Source organism: Tachyglossus aculeatus, chromosome 26 (genome assembly GCF_015852505.1).
Source record: "Tachyglossus aculeatus isolate mTacAcu1 chromosome 26, mTacAcu1.pri, whole genome shotgun sequence".
In the NCBI taxonomy this organism is placed as follows: Eukaryota; Metazoa; Chordata; class Mammalia; order Monotremata; family Tachyglossidae; genus Tachyglossus; species Tachyglossus aculeatus.
Genome location: NC_052091.1, coordinates 11,220,902 through 11,243,586, shown reverse-complemented (window position 1 = coordinate 11,243,586; position 22,685 = coordinate 11,220,902). Strand labels below are relative to the sequence as shown.

General features: G+C 46.0%; 2 non-coding genes across 2 annotated transcripts; one reads left to right on the top strand and one right to left on the bottom strand.

Annotated features, from left to right (window-relative positions):
- Positions 1-20,669: 20,669 nt before the first annotated feature.
- LOC119946310 lies at positions 20,670-20,807 on the top strand. The gene has a single exon (XR_005456416.1). It is a non-coding gene; the product is annotated as a small nucleolar RNA SNORA7 (small nucleolar RNA).
- Positions 20,808-22,058: 1,251 nt separating this feature from the next.
- On the bottom strand, positions 22,059-22,196 carry LOC119946287. The gene has a single exon (XR_005456393.1). It is a non-coding gene; the product is annotated as a small nucleolar RNA SNORA7 (small nucleolar RNA).
- Positions 22,197-22,685: the final 489 nt, after the last annotated feature.

Here is a 22,685-nt window from a genome sequence, read left to right as displayed (position 1 = left end):
GGGCGGCTAGCTCTCACAATGTGCTCTCCCTACATGGGAGGAATCCACTCATAATTCCCATCAGCAGCGGGATACCTGGGTCCCACCCACGAGACACTCACCCATCCCGCGGCCCTTGCCTCAGTGTGTTGGTTCTGGTTGTAGAGCGGGCATCTGGCCTTCTGGGCAGGGAGAGACACGTGGGCTGCTGCTGCTGCGGCTGCTCCTGCTACTGCGTGTCCTGGCGTTCGTCCTGGCGTTCTGACCCCGAAGGTCAGAGGTGACAGGTATTTATTGCCTGTGCCCCTAGGCCATTCCAGCTTCCGGCCTCAGTCTATCCAATCTCTGCCCTCCCCGCCTCCTCCATACCTAATTTGATTGGCACGGGGGTGAGGGACACCTTCTGTATTCCCAGCTTGGGCTGTCAATCTAGCAGATTTGGTCGTGGGGGCGGTATCCCACCCTCACTTCCAAGTTCCGCCTGCTGGCTCAGGTGGTCACGAGATAGCTTTTGACCTTGAGATGGCCGGTACCCAAGGGTCACCTCGGGACAGGCAGATACGAGATAATCAGGTTGGACACTATCCCTGTCCCACAAGGGACCCACAGTCTTAATTCCCATTTTACAGATGAGGAAAATGAGGCATGAAAAGTGAAGTGATTTGCCCAAGGACATGCCACAGACAAATGACCAGCATTTATACTTATGAACATAAGTGCCAAAGCAGCGTGGCCTAGTGGATACAGCATAGGCCTGGGAGTCAGAAGGACCTGGGTTCTCTTCCCAGCTCTGCCACTTGTCTGCTGTGTGACTCTGGACAAGTCACTTCACTTCTCTATGCCTCAACTACCCTATTTGTAATATGGGGATTAAGACTGTGAGTCTCATGTGGGACATGAACTGTGTCCAAACCTGATTAGCTTGTATCTACCCCAGTGCTTAATGCGGTGCCTGGCATTTAGTAAGTATTTAACAAATATGACAAAAGAGCTAGGAATTAAATGTATCCTTTTTGTACATTCAATTCTTCAACTATTTTCATCCTGATGCATATCATACCCGCCCTCTGACTGGAACTTCAAATATGTCCAGTCACGTATCTCTACATCTATAAAACCCTCCCAAATCCCACCTCCTCCAGGAAGCCTTCCTGGTTGAAATCTCAACAACCGAAATGGTCAGCCTAATGCTCAACCTCAGCATCTATGTTTCTAGAATCATTCACTTGTTCATTCAATTGTTATTTATTGAGCGCTTACTGTGTGCAGAGCACTGTACTAAGCACTTGGGAAAGTACAATACAACAATAAACAGTGACATTTCCTACCCACAAAGAACTCGTAGTCCAGAGTTGGGGTGGCAGACCATCAATACAAATAAATAAAATTGCAGATATGCACTCAGGGCGACGCAGAAGGGAGTGGGAGATGAAGAAAAGTGGGGCTTAGACTGGGAAGGCCTCTTGGAGTTGTGCCTTCAATAAGGCTTTGAAGTGGGGGAAAGTGGTCCTCTGTTGGATTAGAGGAGGGAGGACATTCCAGGCCTGAAGTAGGATGTAGGCTAGGGTTCAGTGGTGAGGCAGGTGAGATTGAGGCACAGTGAGAAGGTTAGCACCAGAGGAGTGAAGTATGTGAGCTGGGTCGTAGAAGGAGAGAAGCGAGGTGAGGTAGGAGAGGGCAAGGTGATGGAGTGCTTTAAAGCCAATGGAGAGGTGTTTTTGTTAGATATGCAGGTGGTTGGGCAACCAATGGAGATTTTTGAGGAGCAGGGTGACGTGTCCAGAAAGTTTTTGTAGAAAAAAGATCTGGGCAGCAACGTGAAGTATGAACTGGAGAGGGGAGAGACAGGAGCCTGGGACGTCAGCAAGAAGGCTGTAGCAGTAATCCAGGTAGGATAAGATGAATGATCTTATTCACATGACAGCAGTATGGATGGAGAGGAAAGGGCAGACTTCAGCGACATTGTGAAGGTGGGACTGACAGGATTTGGTGATGGATTGAATAGGTGGGTTGAATGAGAGAGAGGAGTCAAGGTTAACATAAAGGTTACAGGCCCTTGAGACAGAAGGGATGGGGGTGCCATCTACAGCGATGGGAAAATCATGGTTTGGGTGAGATAAGGAGCTCTGTTATGGACTTGTTCATTTTGAGGTGGTGGGAGGACATCCAAGTAGAGATGGCTTAAAGGCAGGAGGAGATGCGACACAGGAAGGAGGGAGAGAGATCAGGGCTGGAGACGTACCCTTGGCACTGTTGAATATATGTATATTCAATTGCGCATGCAGTTATTCAGCTATTTCATCCTGACATTCTTGCTGCTGCTACTTATAGCTTTGCTCTTCTTCCTGCTCCATGACTTGAAAATCATTTTTGTTTGCTCAGGATGTGTTTAGCTCTTGGAGGGCAGTGATCCTGGGTCTTCTATTTCACTCTCCCAAATGCTTAGTGCAGGGTTTACCATGCGGCAAGTGTGCAGTAAATTGCCTTACTAAATGCCAGGCACTGCATGAAGCACTGTACTGGTTAATGCTTGCTGAGTGTAGAGCACTGTACTGAGTCCTTGGAAAAGTACAATACAACAACAGTTGGTGGATGCAATCCCTGCTCACAAGGAGCTGACAGTCTAGAGGGGGAGAAAGGTATTCTCCTGCAAGATGGTCCCTTCAGCCACTCTGAGACCACCACCTCCCCCACCCTACCCTCTTGATCTCCCCACTTTCAGAAGCAGCCCCTCAGTTCATTGTGACAGGTTAAACTTCTCAGGTTAAAATGTAATAATAATAATCATAATAATGATGATGGTATTTGGTAAGCGCTTACTATGTGCCAGGCACTGTTCTAAGCACTGGGGTAGATAAAAGGTAATCAAGTTGGACACAGCCCCTGTTCCTTGTGGAGCTGTCTTAATCCCTGTTTTACAGATGAAGTAACTGAGGCCCAGAGAAGTGAAGTGACTTGCCTAAGGTCACACAGCAAACAAGTGGCGGAGCCAGAATTAGAACCCCTGACTCTCAGCCCTTGCTCTATCCACTTCGCCATAAGTCATGCTAAAGTCCCTGCCAGTGTTAAAATGTTGAGTTGCCTCCAGGTAACTGGGTGGGACTCTGCCGCATTTTATCTGAGTTTCAGTGTCTGCCTTGCCTGCTCTATATTGGTGGTATTGACATAACAAGGCTCCTGGGAATTAATGCGATTTCTAATTGTATCTTCTAGGTGAGCCGAAGAAAATACAAATAGAGGGAGTGTATTGTCTACATTGGGTAGCAGCACAATAGGAGGAAAAATGTCTTTTCAGCTTGATAATAGATCACTACTCTTGTTTGACTGGTTTATACAGTAAAGAGCTTGCTGCTTTCTGATGTTCACCATCTATCTGGACAGCTCCTTCCTTTTCGGAAAAATGCAGAGCATTCTTGGGGTATGCAGTGAGGGGGAGAGGGACAGGGTCGTAGGTATGTTTGGTGGGCCGGGGGCAGGGTGGGTAGTGGGGAGGGGGAGGGTCACGAAGAGTTTTGACAGTAATACAGGCCAAGGAAATGATGATACTGATGGCATTTATTAAGCACTTACTATATGCAAAGCACTGTTCTAAGCGCTGGGGAGGTTACAAGGTGATCAGGTTGTCCCACGGGGGGCTCACAGTCTTAATCCCCATTTTACAGATGAGGTAACTGAGGCCCAGAGAAGTTAAGTGACGTGCCCAAAGTCACACAGCTGACAATTGGTGGGGCCGGAATTTGAACCCATGACCTCTGACTCCAAAGCCCGGGCTCTTTCCACATCAGTCAGTCAGTCAATCGTGTTTATTGAGTGTTTACTGTGTGCAGAGCACTGTACTAAGCAATTGAGAGTGGACAGTAGAACTATAAACGGGCACAATCCCTGCCCACAATGAGCTTGCAGTCTTGAGGGGGAGACAGACATTAATAGAAAGAAATAAATTACAGATAAGTACATGAGTGCTGTGGGGCTGGAAGGGAGATGAATAAAGAGAGAGAAGGGAGAAGAGGAAAGGAGGGTTTAGTTAGGGAAGGCCTCTTGGAGGAGATGCTCTTTCAATAAGGCTGTGAAGAGGAGGAGCCGATATTGAATCCCCATTTTACAGATGAGGGCACTGACTTTCCACTAGGCCATGCAGCTTCCCAGTGTCCGTGGGTATCGAGATATCCCCATTCTGGTAGCCCCAGCTCTGAAATAACTCCCTTCCAAGCTAATGCCCTTGGACATGCTCCTTTAGTGAATGCAGGTCAGGTTAACAGAACTGAGGTTTGGGGAATTTGGGCAAGAAAACTCCCCACTCCCCCAGATCCAGGCCCAAAGTGAATTTGCTTCGAATTTATTTTTGTCATGGTGAAGATGGTGATTTCATCATTCCTACATCCTACATTTCTGTGGATTGCCATCCACAGGATCAGCAGCACACTGGATTAAAATAAAAATCCAACCAGTATCAACACCATTCCTCCACCCTCCCTGCTCTCATTTTGCTGGTCAAATGGATTTGGTTGAGCTAATGCTTGTGGACAGCAAAAGCGAGTTGATGACAGAAAGGACAGGAATTGATGGGCGGAAATCTTGTTGCTAGGATAAACATGGTTAAAGCCGCCAGTACATTTTCACGCAAGAATTCTGCATAACTTGTCAGTGAGCAATGCAGAGCTGCCCCAGGGCTGACTTTGAGTCCCTTTCTTTGTTTTCTGGCTCTTTTAAATGAATATGCAGATTGGGCTACTTAGAACTCTCAACACTTATTTTCCCCAAGCCTGAAAGGATATCTAGAAGGGAGGAGCCTCCCTTCTTCCGTTCAGTTAGGTGAAAACTAGGTGCTGACTGGAAGGAGGGAAAAGATTGTGGTGTCCCAGGTGAATTTAGAGACCCCCAACCTAGCCCTCTTGAAGAGTCAAGGGAGTGAAACTCAACCAATCATTCATTCAACCATATTTACTGAGTGCTACATATATACAGAGGACTGTGCTAAGCACTTGAGAAAGTACAGTGCAACAATAAACAGTGACATTCCCTGCCCACAACGAGCTCACAGTCTAGAGGGGGGGAGACAAACATCAGTACAAATAAATCGATTAATCGGTAGATCGGTGGCATTTATTGAGTGCTTACAGTGTGTAGAGCACTATACTAAGCACTTGGGTGAGTACAGTACAACAGATCAGGTAGAGAGGGTCCCTGCCCACAAGGCATTTGCGGACTAGATGGGGAAACAGATATCATTAATCCATCAGAGGTATTTATTGAGTACGTACTATGATCAATGTACTAAGCGCTTAGGAGAGGACAGTACAAGAGTTGGTAGACACATTCCCTGACCATAGAGAGTTTACAGCATAAAGGGGGAGACCAACGATTATAAATAATTTGTGATATATAATCCAAGTTAAATTGCAGATGGATATGTAAATAAGTTTTGGGGGGCTGGGGGAGTGGGGAATATAAAAAAGCTAAAGAGTAATAAATCCAACCTGATAAATTTGAATCTACCCCAGTGCTTAGAATAGTGTGTGATCCGTAATAAACGCTTAACAAATACCATTCAAAAGATGCATAGGTGATGCAGAAGGGAGGGGTGAGCCAGGGAAATGAGGGCTTAGTTTGGGAAGGCTTCTTGGGATTTTAATAAGGCTTTGAAGGTGTGAAGAGAGGTGGTCTGTCAGATATGAATGGGGAGGGAGCTCCAGGCCAGAGGGACCATGTGGGTAGGGGATTAAAAAGATGAGGTTGAAGTGCAGTGAGTAGATTGGCATTAGGTAGGTTGTAGTAGGAGATAGGTGTGGCCTAGTGGAAATAACTCTGGCCCTAGGAGTCAGAGGAACTGGGTTCTAATCCCGGCTCTGCCACTTGTCACTTAACTTTTCTGTGCTTCAGTTTTCTCATCTGTAAAATGGGAATTCAATACCTGTTTTTTGTTTGTTTTTTTTATGGCATTTCTTAAACCCTTATTATGTGCCAAGCACCATATTAAGCACTGGGAAGATACAAGATAATCAGGTTAGACACAGTCTTTGTCCCTCAGGGGGCTCATGGTCTAATTAGGTGGGAGTAGGATTTAATCCCCATTTTACAGATGAGGAAACTGAGGCACAGAGAAGTGAAGTGACTTGCCCAAAGTCACACAGCAGACAATTAGTGGTGGAGCAGGAATCAGAACCCAGGTCCTCAGACTTCCAGACCAGTGGTCTTTCCCCTGGGCCATGCTGCTTCTCTCCTATTTTCCCCTTCTAAACAGTAAACTCACTGTGGGCAGGGAACTCGTCCACTAACTCTGTTCTATTGTACTCTCCTGAGCGTTTAATATAGTGCTCTGTACACAGTAAGCACTCAACAAACATGACTTATTGATTGTTCTCTATCTACTTAGACCATGAGCCCTCCTGGGTTAGAAAATACCAAAAAAAAGAAAATCAGCCAGGTAAGCTTGGAGTTGGAGAACAGATTGATTGGTTTCAAGCCAATGGTAAGAGGCATTTTTGAGAAGCAGTTTGGCCTAGTGGAAAAAGCACAGGTCTGGGAGTATAAGGATCTGAGTTCTAATGCTGTCTCCGCCATTTTCCTGCTGGGTGACTTTTGACAAGTCACTTCACTACTCTGTGCCTTAGTTACCTCATCTGCAGAATGGGAATTAAGGCTGTGAGCTCTATGTGGGACAGAGACTCTGTCCAACCTGATTATCTTGTCTCTATCCCAGACCTTAGTCCAGTGTCTGGCATGTTGTAAGTGCTTAACAAATACTGTAAAAAAAAAAAAAGTTTCTGAGCTCTCAGCAAAGGTTCCTGCTGGAAGGGTAATTTGCAGAATGGGAAAAAGGAAAATATGGATTTTTTTGGCTCTTCCCAGGAGTGTGGAAATTCTGACATAGGCAAGGGCTGAAAAGAGAGTGAATCACAAAACTTATGTGTTCCTCAAAAAATGATGTGATAATCCCTCAGAAATGCAAAAAATATATTTTCACCAACTGAACGAAAGGCTCTCAGAGAGCTGTATCCTCCGACTTTACTTGCAGCCTGCTAGGCTGGTGGTTGGAGGAGGCATAACCTCCAATGTTCTCGGTCAGTCAGTCAATGGTATTTATTGAGTGCTTGCTCTGTGCAGAGCACTATACTAACTGCTTGGGAGCGTACACTAGAACAATAAAAGGACATATTCCCAGCCCACAATGAGCTTATGTCTAGACAGTCTCTGCCTCAACTCTCTCAAGGCTCTAGAAGGCAGGATTGGCTAGGGATTAGTGCAAATAATAATAAAAGCGATTGTGGTATTTGTTAAATGTTTCCTAGGTTTCAAGCACTGGGGTAGACACATACAGATTAGACACAATCTAATTAGAGGCGAATTAGACATTCTCTCACAGGGTGCTCTCAGGCTAAGGGGGAAGGAAGACAGATATCTAATCCCCATTTTACAGAGAAGCAGTATGGTGTAGTGGATCTAGCACAGGCCTGGGAGTCAGAAAAACATGGGTTCTAAACCTGGCTCTGCCATTTGTCTGCTGTGTAACCTCAGACAAGTCACTTCATTTCCTTGGGCCTCAGGTATCTCTTCTGTAAAATGCGTATTGAGACCATGAGCCCCATGTGGGACAAGGACTGTGTCCAACCTGATTAGCTTGTATCTACCCCACCGCTTAGTACAGTGCCTGATGCATAGTAAGTGCATAAGGAATACCATTAAAAAGAAGAAGCAGGCAGAGAGCATCATAACGTCATAAGGACCTGGTAGCATTTCTCCAGTAGGAACCTCGGGTCTCAGTCATTCTATCACCTCACTCCCTGCTACCTCACTTCCCTTCTCTCCTTCTATAGCCCAGCCCACACACTCCGTTCCTCTGCCGCCACTAACCTCCTCACTGGGCCTCGTTCTTGCCTGTCCTGCCATCGGCCCCCTGGCCTACGTCCTACCTCTGGCCTGGAATGCCCTCCCTCCTTACATCTGCCAAACTAGCTCTCTTCCCCGCTTCAAAGCCCTACTGAGAGCTCTCCTCCTCCAGGAGGCCTTCTCAGACTGAGCCCCCCTTTTCCTCTGCTCCTCCTCCCCTCCCCATCACCCCTACTCCCTCCTTCTGCTCTACCTCCCCCTCCCCGCCTCACAGCACTTGTGTATATTTGTCCACATTTATTATTGTATTTATTTTATTAATGATGTGTATATGTCTATAATTCTATTTATCTATTTTGATGCTACTAATGCCTGTCTTCTTGTTTTGTTGTCTGTCTCCCCCATTCTAGACTGTGAGCCCGTTGTTGGGTATGGATTGTCTCTGTTGTCAAATTGCACTTTCCAAGCGCTTAGTACAGTGCACTGCATACAGTAACTGCTCAATAAATACAACTGAATGAATGAATGAATGATCAATCAATGGTATTTATTGGGTACTTACTATGTGCAAAGCACTGTACAAAGCACTTTGGAAAGTTCAATCCAACAGAATTAGTAGAAGCGTTCCCTGCCCATACGGGTTTACAGTCTAGAGTGTCCCCATTGGCTTCAGGACCACTTCCAAGCTGTGGAACCTGGCTGCAGGAACTGAGCAGGAAATAAAGAATCCCAGTCCTACAAGCGTCCTGTGCCATGTCCCGACTGGTCAGGGGGCAGCCCTGCTGAGAGGTGGGTGGGTGGCCATCCTGCCAGAATGGTCAGATTTGGTCCACAAACCTTGCTTGGCCTTGGGCTAACTCTTCCACTCCTGGGCTTGGCTGTGCAGGCTCACATTTAGGGTGGGAAGGGGGAGTGAGGGGAATCTTACAAAATCCTCTCAAGGGTGTCAGGAGGCCAGGACTTCCAGGCAACAGGTGGGACAAAGCAGTCCCCCACCCCTGGAAGAGGAGTCCTTCTCTGTCATCAGGCTCAGAGTCTGCTAAAAAGCCACTTCTTCAGACCCCACTCTACTGAGCACTGTATTGATCGTTACTCGGGATAATTACAGGGTTCTTGTTATGACTTGAAAATTGCCAATTTCCCTCAGAGGCCGCTGGCTTTATAGCAGGTAGGGAGCTGAGCTTGTTTGATAACCACTGTCAGAGACCTGCGGGTTATAAACTGCCTCCATTTTAGCAAGGAAATCTCATCCACAGCATTCAGCTTGTAGTGTGTGGCCCTCACTAATGGTTGGGCTGGGGAGGGGGATCAGTAGAGAGGCCCTTAATAATAATAATAATAATAATAATAATAATAATAATAATAATACTTATGGTACTTGCTAAGTGTTTACTATGTGCCAAGCCCTTATCTAAGCACTGGGGTATATACAGTTAATCAGGTTGGACACAGTCCTTGTCCCACATGGGGCTCCCCAGTCTCAAACCCCATTTTACAGATGAGGTAACTGAGGCCCAGAAAAGTGAAGTGACTCAGCAGACACGCAGCCGAGCCGGGACTAGAACCAAGCTCCCTTTGACTCCTGGCCCATACTCTAACCATGATCCCAAATTCCTTCCCAATCAAATGAAGAGTGTTTCTTGAGCACTTACCCTTTGCAAAGGACTGTACTGGGTGATTGGGAGAGTACAATACAGGAAATAGATCTGATCTTTCTCAACAGATGCAGACTTCCTGTGAAGTGCTGACTTGGTGTAAGACACTGTACCAAGCACAAAGAGACACACAAGGATGAACAGGGCTGGGCTGTAGTTGAAGTAGAAGAAACACAAGCCCGGAATTCCAAGAGACCCAGATTCTAGTCCCAGCTCTGTCCGGGGCCTTCTGCATGACATTTAGCAAGTCACTTAACCTCTCTTGGACTTAGTTTCTTTATCTTTAAAATGGGATTCGAGATATATCCCCCCAACTCTCTCCCATTGTGCTATTTGTTCACCTATCAATGGCATTTATTGAGCACTTACTTTGTGCAGAGCATTCATTCATTCATTGTCATATTTATTGAGGGTTTTCTGTGTGCAGAGCACCGTACTAAGAGCTTGGAAGAGTACAATACAATAGAGTTGTTAGACAGGTTCCCTGCCCACAAGGATGTTACAGACTAGAAGAGAGGCAGACAGTAATATAAATAAATATGGATATGTACCTAAGGGCTGTGGGGCTGAGGGGGGATTGAAAGTGTTTTTACTTTGTGCCAAATATTTGCTAAGCACTGGCCTAAGCACAATAAAATCAGATCAGGAACATTACCTGTCCCACATGAGACTCACGGTCTAAGGGGGGTATATTTAATCCCCAGTTTTACAGACGAGGAAACTGAGGCCCAGCAGCCTGCAAGCAGCGGAGCTGGGATATTGGGAGGATATAAAGGGATGACTGATCAATCCCGCAATTGCTCCCTGGCATTTATTGAGCACTTAGTGTGTGCAGAGCACCGTATTAAACGCTTGGGACAGTACAATGTGAAAACGCTTTGGAGAAATGAGAGCACTTTTCCAAAACAAGGAATTATTGCTATGATCACTATTATTGTTGTTGTTGTTCAGAGCCAACAATAGTGATCATCCAAGTGGCTAGAGATGAAATTTCTCCAGGAGATGGTGATTCAAGTCACCCTTGAAAAGAAAGATGAGAAAGGAGTCCAATCCACTCAGTTTTGAGAGCAACTTCCTCCCTATTCTACTGCCGCCCGAATTTGCAATCTCCCAACTGTGAATGTTTGGCCCACTTGGGTTGAATGCGTCCCACCCATAATACCTCAGCGACAGCCTTTGCTGGGTTGACAATGGATGATTTTAACCACAACAAAAGGCAGTCGTGTGGCTCATCACCCTAAATAATTTTTCTTCCGACTCTTGCTTAGGATATTTCCAGAAGAGATGTAATTCTGTTCGAAAACAACCCGGGATTTCTATCACGTTGAGTGTAAAAGATATTGTGCTGTGAGTCTACTGAGTCTTGTGTGTTTGTATAAATCTCTCTACTCAAAATATCTCCAACAGTTGACTGACGGGCCTTGTAATTTAGCAGAAGGCTAAAAATTAAAATCTTGCAACCTGCTGAGAGCAAAAGAATTCGGTAACATTGTGAGCTGCTAACATTCAGTTCCCGGGTAGCAGATGGTCCTGCTGTTCATTTTGGAGATGGAACAAAATATTTTTATTTAGATTTATTAAGTAATTCACCATTTGCTCAATACATTTTATTAAATGCAGAGTCGATCGCTGTTTTGAACGTACTACCTGATTTACATAAAGCCAGACCAGCCCTAATTACGGTTTCCTTCCTCGCCTTTTCATTTGGGTTTTTTGTCCTCTGCTTTTATGGCCCATATGTTTGCCTTGAGAGAGTGCAAATCATTTCTCTATAAATAGACGGAGTTCAGAACAACTTTCTGTTGCCAATTATCTGTCCACACATCAACATTACCATAATTGTAACAGTGCATCTCTAATCTCTGTAATAACACGTTTGAGTTTAAAAATTGGACGGGGGTTTCATAAATTGTATAATTTGAGGCTTTCCTGAGCTAACAAATCTGCAGGAGGATCGCACCGGAAAGTTACGAACTTCAGATTGTTTTAAGTGGTAATTGCCTGAGATTTGTATAATGACACATGAGAAAGGAGCAGTGAATAATGTCTGCCATATATCCCGGAGGTAGAAACGTATCAGAGACAAACTGATGGCTGTCAGACGTGGCTTTGGCTTTCATCCTTCTCCTTGTTGTGTTTGCAGAGGCCTCTGAAGGACAGAAGGTCACTGGGTCGGTGTTCCCCCTGCCGTGAAGTTGTCAGAGGAGGATTTTTCTCCTGACAATTTTCTTGGATAAATGGCCTTCCAGGGGAGGAGTGCAAAGATAGATTCTCAAGCCTTGCTGGGAAAGAGTTTCATTTTGTTCTCCTAGGTTCCTCTGGGCCAAGTTATTTTCACCTGTGCTCTCTCCGGGCCGGGTGATTTGAAGTCTCTCGTGAGGCAACAGAAGCTGACGACACCCTGACGTGGACGTGGGTCCCTGAGGTCCTCACTGTCTGAGTAATTGCCTTTTGGGGCTCAGCTTTGGTTGTCTGTTAATGCCTCCAAATTAAGCGCGGAGAAGACGAAGGTATTATCAACCCGCCTTCACAACGGCGATCTCGTCTGTCCTTCCCTCCTTCCCCCTTAATTCATTTCTTTTGATGGTTTTTTTTTATCCCTCTCATCTATCGGATGTATCATCTGGGTGGGTGGGTTCTCATCAATTATCATATTTATTGAGCACTTACTATGTGTAGAGCAATGTACTAAGCATTTGGGAGAATACAATGCAACAGAATTAGCAGACATGTTCCCTGCCATTAATGGGCTTACATTATAGAGGGGGAGACAGATGTTAATATGAATAAGGAAGTAATTTATAATACATAATTTGAAGGTATGTACATAAGTTACATAAGTGTTGTGGCATTAGGGGTGGGCCAAATATCACCTGGGGCCCTTTCACGTGCCCTGTTGTGAATCTATTGAAGGCACATCTCCTTCAAAAGGCCTTCCCTAAGACCTCCTTTCCTCTTCTCCCACTTTCTTCTGCATCACCCTGACTTTCTCCCCTAATTCATCCCTGTGTCCCAGCCCCACAGAACTTATGTACTTATCTGTAATTAATTTATTTATATTAATATCTGTCTTCCCCTCTAGACTATTAGCTCGATGTAGGTTATATTGTTGTAGTGTACTCTCCCAAGTGCTTAGTACAGTGCTCTTCACACAGTAAGTGCTCAATAAACACAACTGACTGACTGAAACTCCCCTGATGGGCCTTCCTTATTATTATTATTATTATTAATAATAATAATAATAATAATAATAATAATAATAATGACAACAATAATTTTGGCACTTGTTAAGTGCTTACTGTGTGCCAGGCACTGTACTAAGCGATTAAGGGAATACAAGCAAATCAGGTTGGACACAGTCCCTGTCCCACCTGGGGCTCACCGTCTCAAACCCCATTTTACTGATGAGGTAACTAAGGCCCAGAGAAGTGAAGCAACTTGCCCAAGGTCACACAGCAGACAAGTGGCAGAGCTGGGATCAGAACACTTGACCTTCTGACTCCCAGGCCCAGGCTCTTTCCCCTACACCATGCTGCTTCCTTCCTCTTGGCCTAGATCCTCCTCCGCTGTCTCACACGGGGGATGGGTTGGGCAGATCCAGTCAGCAGGGCTCTCTGCAGCCCCCCTGGAATTCCCTTGGGGATTAGGGAATTGCACTCCTTCAGGCCCAGGAAAATAGTTCCGGTATTTCCTTGTGGTAGTCCCTGCTGCTCTCTCACTCTGCCTCTTTGGGCGGCGGACCAGAGATCTGGATCGGGGCCTGGCAAGTGTTAGAAGCTGCCCTCACTTGACCCCTTGCTTAGGAACCAGTTCCCATGGGACATAGTAACTCCCAGAACCCTCTCTGAGTGGCTTGACTGGGACTTGCTTGTGTAAGCTCATTGTGGGCAGGAAAGGAGTCTGTTTTTTGTCATATTGTCCTCTCCCAAGCTCTTAGTACAGTGCTCTGCACACGGTAAGTCTCAATAAATATGATTGACTGACTGATTATGGTTTACCCCGTCAAAGGTTGGGAAGGCCCGAGAAAAAAAGGGTCCACTGGACATGTTTCTATCTTGAGTTGCCAGGGGGGCATGAATGGCTTCATTTTGGCCAAAGGCCACTGGATATTCTTTGAGGGACTATGGAAGCTCATTCTGGGCAGGGAATGTATATACCAACTCTGTTATACTATACTCTCCAAAGCTCCTCGTATAGTGCTCTGCACACAGTCTTCAAATGCCTTCAAGTCATTTCCGACCCGTAGCAACTCCATGGACACACCCTCTCCAGAACCTCCCATCTTCTGCCATAAAGTCATTCTGGTATGTGTGTCCATAGAGTTTTCATAGAGTTTTCTTGGTAAAGATACAGATAGGGATTTTGTCTTTCCTCCTGAGAAGCAGTGTTGCCTAGTGGAAAGAACACAGACCTGGGAGTCAGAAGACATGGGTTCTAATCCTGGCTTTGCCACATGTCTGCTGTGTTACCTTGGACAAGTCACTTCACTTCTCTGGGCCTCATTTACCTCATTTGTAAGATGGGGATCAAGACTGTGAGCCTCATGTGGAACAGGGACTGTGTCCAACCTGATTACCTTATATCTATCCCAGCACTTAGAACAGTCCCTGGCATATAGTAATCACTTAATAAATACTATGAATACTATTAATAATAACTTCTTTCCCACCAGACTGTAAGCTCCTGGAGGGCAGGTATTTTGTCTAACAACTCTATTGTACTTACACTTTCCCTCAGCACTCTGCACACAGTAAATGCTCAATAAATGTCTTTGCCTTATTTTTTTCTGCCGTTATTTCTCTTGATTTTCTCTAGACCTTCCCCCTCCAGATTCCTTTTCTAAACCCTTTCTGGATTCCTCCCCTTCTCACTCTGGACCCCCTTGAAGACCCTTTCCAGACCCCTTTTTAAAGTGAGGAAACTGAAGAGTAGAAGTAGCATGGCCTAATAGAGGAACTGGGTTCTAATCCCGGCTCCGCCAATTGCCAGCTGTGTGACTTTGGGCAAATCACTTAACTTATCTGTGCCTCAGTTACCTCATCTGTAAATTGGGGTTTCAGATTGTGAGCCCCCCATCAGACAAGCTGATCATCTTGTAACCTCCCTAGCTCTTAGAACAGTGCTTTGCACTTAGTAAGCACTTAATAAATGCTATTATTATTATTATTATTAATCCCAGCTCTATCAATTGTCTGCTGGATGACCTAAGGCAAGTCACTTAACTTATCTGGGCCTCAGTTCCTTCATCTGTAAAATGGGGATTAAGACTATGAGACCTATGTGGGACAGGGACTATATGTCAAAGCCTATTATCTTGTATCTACCTCAGCACTTAGTACAGTCCCTGGCACATAGTAAGTACTTAACAAATACCATAATTGTTATTATTAGTATTATTATAATGAGAATTAAGACTGTGATCCCTATGTGGGGCGGGGACTGTGTCCAACCCAATTATCTCGTATCCACTCCAGCTCTTGGTGCAGTGCCTGGAACATAGTGCTTAACAAATATGATAAGAATAATAATAGTTATTATTGGCATTGTTGTTGTTAACTACTATCCCTGACAACAACCAACAAAGAACTTTTCTTCCCTGCAGCTGATGAGCAAAGGGGTACCGAATTAGTCTAGAAAAGATCTGTATGGCAGGAGGCTCTGGAAAGCAAGGAGAGGGTCTCACAGGAGCTAAATTACCTGACTGATTCAGCCACTGGGAGGTGTTGATTTCTGGCACAAAGGGCAGAGCTCAGTTAGGGAGCCAGGGCTTACACAAAGCTTGAACTGTTGGCCCGGCTCTGCCCACTGAGTTATGCGGGGAATGAATAAATTGTTGTCGTGGTTAGGTGAATCACAGCCTCATCATAATGAAGTAACACAACCAGAGCAGAAAACCATGAATTAAAGGCTGGAAGGTGGAAGTATTCAGTGGTGGGGCCGGTGAGTTTTGAAAGAGCAGGCACGAGGCACGTTTCATGAGATACTCTTCGATGGGAGTGGACGGAGCATGGGTGTACATGGGGTCAGTAGGGGTGATGGTCCCCATAGTTGTATGGACTCGATCTCCAGCTTCACTCATCTGATCACTCAGACAGAATTTGGATGTTTCTAGTCTGGTCTGGAAAGATCCAAAATGGCGGCTTGCTGGCCATTTGGTTCTTTGATCCTTGTTCCGCCCTCGCCTCCATGCTCACAATAGAAAGTGCTTTTGGGTTTTTTTAATGGTATTTGTTAAACACATATTATGTGCCAGGCACTGTGTACAAAGTGCTTGTTTTGATGTCTGTCTCCCCGCTTCTAGATTGTGAGCCTGTTGTTGGGTAGGAATTGTCTCTATTTGTTGCTGAACTGTACTTTCCAAGCGCTTAGTACAGTGCTCTGCACATAGTAAGCGCTCAATAAATACGATTAAGGGAATGAAAGTGCTAGGTAGATACAAGCTAATCAGGTTGGACACAGTTCATGTCCCACCTAGTTAGTCAATCTTATTTTTGGCGTGCTTTCTGTGTGCACCATTCTAAGTACTTGGGAGAGTACAATATAACAATAAACAGGCATATTCCCTGCCCTCAAGGAGCTTACTGTCTAGAGGGGGATCGCATAGGGCTCACAGTCTTGATCCCCATTTTGCAGATGAGGTAACTGAGGCCCAGAGAAGTGAAGTGGCTTGCCCAAGATCACACAGCAGGCAAGTGGTGGAGCTGGGATTAGAACCCAGGTCCTTCTGACTCCCAAGTTGACCCCTCTGGATCGATCATTGGTATTTACAGAGCGCTTTCTCTGGGCAGGGTATTGGTCTAAGCACTTGGGAGAGAACAACAGAGTTAGTGGATGTGATCCCTACCTTTACGAAGCTTATGGCCTAACTGAGGTGAATGACATTAAAGTAAATTTCAGGTCTGGGAAACAATCGAGTTTAAAGATACGTTCATCAGGGCTGTGGTGGTGGGGGTGGGGTAATTGCTTAAGTGCTTAGGGAATGAGGCCCCAAGTGAATGGGTGATGCAGTAGAGAGGGAAAAACAGGGTGGGGAGGTGAGAGATTAGTCAGGGCAGGCTTCCTGGAAGAGACATTGTTTCAGCAGGGCCGAGAAGATCAATCAATCAATCAATCAATCGTATTTATTGAGCGCTTACAGAGCACTGTACTAAGCACTTGGGAAGTACAAGTTGGCAACATATAGAGACAGTCCCTACCCAACAGTGGGCTCCCAGTCTGGAAGGGGGAGACAGAGAACAAAACCAAACATATTAACAAAATAAAATAAATAGAATAGATATGTACAAATAAAATAAATAAATAAACAAATAGAGTAATAAATATGTACAAACATATATACATATATACAGGTGCTGTGGGGAAGGGAAGGAGGTAAGACGGGGGAGTGGAGAGGGGGACAAGGGGGAGAGGAAGGAGGGGGTTCAGTCTGGGAAGGCCTCCTGGAGAAGGTGAGCTCTCAGTAGGGCCTTGAAGGGAGGAAGAGAGCTAGCTTGGCGGATGGGCAGAGGGAGGGCATTCCAGGTCAGGGGGATGATGTGGGCCTGGGGTCACCGGCAGGATAGGCGAGAATGAGGCACGGTGAGGAGATTAGCCGCAGAGGAGCAGAGGGTGCGGGGTGGGCTGTAGAAGGAGAGAAGGGAGGTGAGGTAGGAGGGGGCGAGGTGGTGGAGAGCCTTGAAGCTGAGGGTGAGGAGTTTCTGCCTGATGCGCAGATTGACTGGGGGAGAGAGGTGGCCCGTCGGACAGGAGGGAGGGTCTGAGCAAGAAATCAATCACATCAAAGAGACGAGAGCGAGACTCAGGGTGTAGGTTGATGAGAAGCAGCGTGGGTCAGTGAATAGAGCATGGGCCAGGGAGTCAGAAGGACCTGGGTTCTAATCCCCTATCTGCCACTTGTCTGCTGTGTGACCTTGTGCAAATCACTTCACTTCTCTATGCTTTATTCCCTCATCTGTAAAATGAGGATGAAAACTGTGAGAAGCAGCATGGCCCAGTGGAAAGAGCCCGGGCTTTGGAGCCAGAGGTCAAGGGTTCGAATTCTGACTCCGCCACATGTCTGCTATGTGACATCGGGCAAGTCACTTCACTTCTCTGAGCCTCAGTTTCCTCTTCTGTAAAACGGGTATTAAGACTGAGCCCCACTTGGGACAACCTAATCATCTTGTATCCCCCCAGTGCTCAGAACAGTGCTATGCACATAGTAAGTGCTTAACAAATGCTATTATTATTATTATTATTATTCTAGACTGTGAGCCCGTTGTTGGGTAGGGACCGTCTCTATATGTTGCCAACTTGTACTTCCCAAGCGCTCAGTACAGTGCTCTGCACACAGTAAGCGCTCAATAAATATGATTGAATGAATGAATTTGAGCCCCTTGTGGGACAGGGACTGTGTCCAACCTGATTAGCCTGTATCTACCCCAGTGTTTAGCACAGTAAGCTCATAACAGGTACCATAATTATTAGTACTGATGTTACAGGAGAAAAGTGTGCAGGTTGTCCTGGGAGAGGAACAAGGATAGGTAGGCGGGGAGAGCTGATCGAGTGCCTCAGTGACGACGGTGAGGAACTGCTGCTGGGTGAGGAGGTGTATGGGCTACCACTGTGGGGGTTGGACAGGAGAGTTTTTTGAGATTTGAGATGAGAGATTACTGAGGGAAAGGCTTCCATGGAGGAGTTGTGATTTTAGTAGGAGTTTAGCTGTTCTCTCGGATGGCTCTGGCTCTCACTCATGCTAAGGAGATATTGCTATAATAATATCTGTGGTATTTGTTAAGCACATACTATGTGCCAGGCACTGTAGTAAGCGCTAGGGTGGATACAAGGAAATGGGGCCACACTGAGTCCCTGTCCCACATTGGGCTCACAGTCTTAATTTCTCTTTTACAGACGAAGTACCTGAGGTACAGAGAAGTTAAATGACTTGCTCAAGGTCACACAGCAGACAAGTCGTGGAGACAAATCCCAGTTCCACCAGTTGTCTACCGTGTGAGCTTGGGAAAATCACTTAAATCCTCTGTGTCTCAGTTACCTCATCTGTAAAATGGGGATTCTGAGTCCCATGTGGGACAAGGACTGTGTCCAACCTGATTATCTTGTTATTACCTCAGTGCTTAGTACTGTGCCTGGCACTTAGAGGAGCAGCATGGCATAGTGGATAGAGCACAGGCATGGGAGCCAGAAGGATCTGTGTTCTAATCCCATCTCCACCACTTGTCTGCTGTGTGACCCCGGGCAAGTCACTTCACTTCTCTGTGCCTCAGTTACCTCATCTGTAAAATGGGGATTAATACTGTGAGCCCCACTAGGGACAGGGACTACATTCAACCTCACAACCTTTTATCTACCCTAGTGCTTAGAACAGTGCTTGGCTCATAGTAAGTGCTTAACAAATACCATTATTATTATTATTATTATTACATAGTAAGGGCTTAACTAATACCATTTAAAAAACAAAATCAAACATAAAATTCAGACCAACTAACTCTTTGGAAGGGTTCACTGTTCATTTTTACCTCTAAATTTTTAATGTTTTTCTGGCTAGTGGATAATTCTTTGGAAGGGTTCGCTGTCCATTTTTACCTCTAAGTTTTTAATGGTTTTCTGGCGAGTGGATAATCTAATAAAAAAAGTTTCAGGACGGATTGAAATTGGACAAATCTTTCAATTCAAAGGTCCTAGATGATCAGTTTCAGATGCACCACAGCCGATAGCTTAATGTGAAATGCAGGTAATCCAAGGGGGCTTTATCCTGCCACGAAATCGCCCTCTGATTTCTATCATCCAGAGACAGAACTGAAACCCATAGCCAAGCGAGAAGAGGACCTGAAAAGTGGCGTTTAATTCCAGCCCTGAGGAACAAAACCCTTCTTGATGTGCCTAGCGTTGGCGGGATCTGAGAGGGGAAAGCCCCACTAAGGATTTGCAAGTGTACAAGTATGAAAATAATATTCAAGTGGGCCAGGGGATGGAGATAGAGAGTGAACACCACAGATCTAACCCCTGAGGTCGTCTCTACCCAAAAGGCAGACATCCCTTTTGAACAATTCTTTCCTCATCTGCACGATGAGAGACAGCCTGTAGGAGGTTAATGATTTGGGGCAGAGGTGTATAAGTATGTCCCAGAACCAAGGTTCTGAGCTGGAAGACAACCGACGTGTGTTTATCCAAAGAACAGAATCCAGGGTCTCCCCTCCAAGACACCCACCTGACCCTGGGGGCTCAGGAGTCAGTCAGTCAGCTGTGCTTATTGAGAGCTTACTGTGTGCAGAGCACTGTTCTAAGCACTGGGGACAGAGGAATACAACAGTAAACAAGCACATTCCCTGCCTGCAAAGAGCTTACAGTCTAGAGGGAGACACAGATATAAATATAAATAGATTACAGATAATAGTAATAACAATAATGGCATTTGTTAAAATACTTACTATGTGCTAAGCACTATTATAAGCACTGGGGTAGATACAAGTTAGGTTGGACACAGTCCATGTCCGACACGGAGCTCACAGTCTTAAACCCCATTTTACATATGAGGGAACTGAGGCCCAGAGAAATGAAGTGAGTTGCCCAAGGTCAAACAGACAAGTGGCAGAGCCAGGATTTGAACTCGTGTCCTTCTGTCTCCCAGATTCGTGCTCTACCCAGTAGTCCAAGCTACTTCTCACTAGATATGTACATAAGTGCTTTGGGGCTGGGAGGAGGGGCGGTTGAATAAAGGGAGCAATTCAGGGGGATGCAGAAGGGAGTGGGAGAAGAGGAAAGGAGGGCTTAGTGAGGGAAGGCCTCTTGGAGATGTGCCTTCAATAAGGCTTTGAACAGTGGGAAGAGTCAGTGTCTGTCCGGTTGGCCTTGGACCACAGAGGGAACATGCTGGGCTCGTAGACTGAAACATTCTGGGAGCCATTTCTGCCTCTGTGAGGAAAGGGCAAGGAGATGGTGGCATTGAGTATCAGAAGCCACCTTGGTGCTGGGGGTGGGGATTGCATTTATTGAGCATCCCTAGGGTGCAGTGCAATGGCCAAATCACTGAGGAAATGTTCAGTCTGGGTGGGACTCCCCAGCGGGGTCATGTAGGTCAAGGGGAGGTATTGCATCCCCAAGTCCCCAGAGGGGTCTGGAGCTCGAACCAGGAAGGGTGTGAAGGCGATCACAGCCAAGATGAGATGCCCATACTGGGAAGTGGATTTCTGGGTTCTGTTAGACAGGCCCCCCCTCTCAGGGTCACACCTGGAGAGTTTCCAGTACTCTACCAGTCTCAGCTATGGGAGGGAGAGTCAAACAGAGGCCTACCCATTCCATTTCTAGCTTGGGTAGTGGCTAGCGAGTGAAAGGCAATCTGCTACAAGTCAAAACTCACCCATGCTGGGCAGCAGCAGTATGGGAAAGAGTCAAGGGTGTAGACTCAAGTTTACTGCATGGAAGGCAGCAGTGCTAAACAGCTTCCGTATTTTTACCAAGAAAACTCTATGGATCCACTACCAGAATGATTGCAGATGGAGAGTGGGGTGTTCAAGGGTTCAAATCCCGGCTCCACCAATTGTCAGCTGTGTGACTTTGGGCAAGTCACTTCACTTCTCTATGCCTCAGTTACCTCACCTGTAAAATGGGGATTAAGACTGTGAGCCCCCCGTGGGACAACCTGATCACCTTGTAACCTCCCCAGTGCTTAGAACAGTGCTTTGCACATAGTGAGTGCTTGATAAATACTATTATTATTATTATTATTATTATTATTATTTTGGGAGATATGTGTCTATTGTATCGCTATGGGTCAGAAACAACTCGACGACACAAGACAAGACCAGATTAGATGGGCAAATCATATTTCAAAATGTCCACTGTGTCTGCTGCATAGTGCCTTGTTCTGGGAGTAAGAGGACCCAGGTTCTAATCCCTGCTCTGCCACTTGCCTGCTGGTGACCCTGGACAAGTTTTTAATTTTACTCATTTTTAAATGGTATTTGTTCAGCGCTTAGTATGTATCAGGCACTGTTCTAAGCTCTGATAGCTACAAGGTGGTCAGGTTGGACACAGTCCCTGTCCCCCATCAGGCTCACTGTCTAACAAGGAGGGAGAACAGATAATGTATCCCCACTGTACAGTTGAGGAAACTGAGGCACAGAAAAGTGAAGCAACTTGACCAAGGTCACACCGCAGACAAGTGGCAGAACCAGGATTAGAATCCAGGTCCTCTGACTCCCAGGCCCATGGTCTTTCCAGTGCTGCTTAACCTCTCTAGGCCTGAGTTTGCTTCCTCATTTGTAAAATAAGGATAAAATTCCTCCTCACCCTCCATCTTATAGACACCGTAGCTCTGTGTGGGCCAGGAACTCACTGTGTTTGATCTGATTATCTTGTATCCCCTCAGCACTTAGTACAGTGCTTGTCTTATGCCGTCCAGTCATCTCCAACCCTAAGCGGCACCATGGACACATCTCTCCCAGAACGCCCCACCTCCACCTGCAAACGTTCTGGTAGTGGAGTTTTCTTGGTAAAAATCTGGAAGTGGTTTAGCATTGCCTCCTTCCACGCAGAAAACCTTAGTCTCTGCCCTAGACTCTTTCCCATTCCACTGCTGCCCAGCACGGGTGAGTTTTGACTTGTAGCAGATGGCCTTCCACTCACTAGCCATTGCCCAAGCTAGAAATGGAATGGGTATGCCTCTGCTTGATTCTCCCTCCCTTAGTCGAGACTGGTAGAGGACTGGAAACTCTCCAGGTGCGAACCTGAGAGGGGAGTATAGTGCTTAGTGCATAGTAAATACTAATATATGTCACCATCATCAATATCCTCCACCTTGCTCTTCAGTCTTAACTTCCATCCCAGAAGAGGATCACACCCCCTCCCAAATTCCCCTAGACCCCTGGTTCATAGTTTGAGTCTGCTTCCTCTCCTCCTCCAGACCAGAAACTCCTTGTGAGCAAACAGCATGGACAAGCTAATCAAGTTGAACACAGTCCGTGTCCCACGTGGGTCTCACAGTTTTAATCCCTGTTTTACAGATGAGGGAACTGAAGCACAGAGAAGTGAAGTGATTTTCCCAAGGTCACACAGCAGTCAAGTGGCAGAGGCGGGATTAGAACCTAGGGCTTCTGACTCCTAGGCCTGTGCTCTATCCACTAGACTGTGCTGATTCTCAAGAGCTGGTGCTCTTTCCACCAGTTTACAAAGCTGACCAAGGGATCAATTGCCATCTCTTGATCTTGGGTTTCCAGTCCACTTATG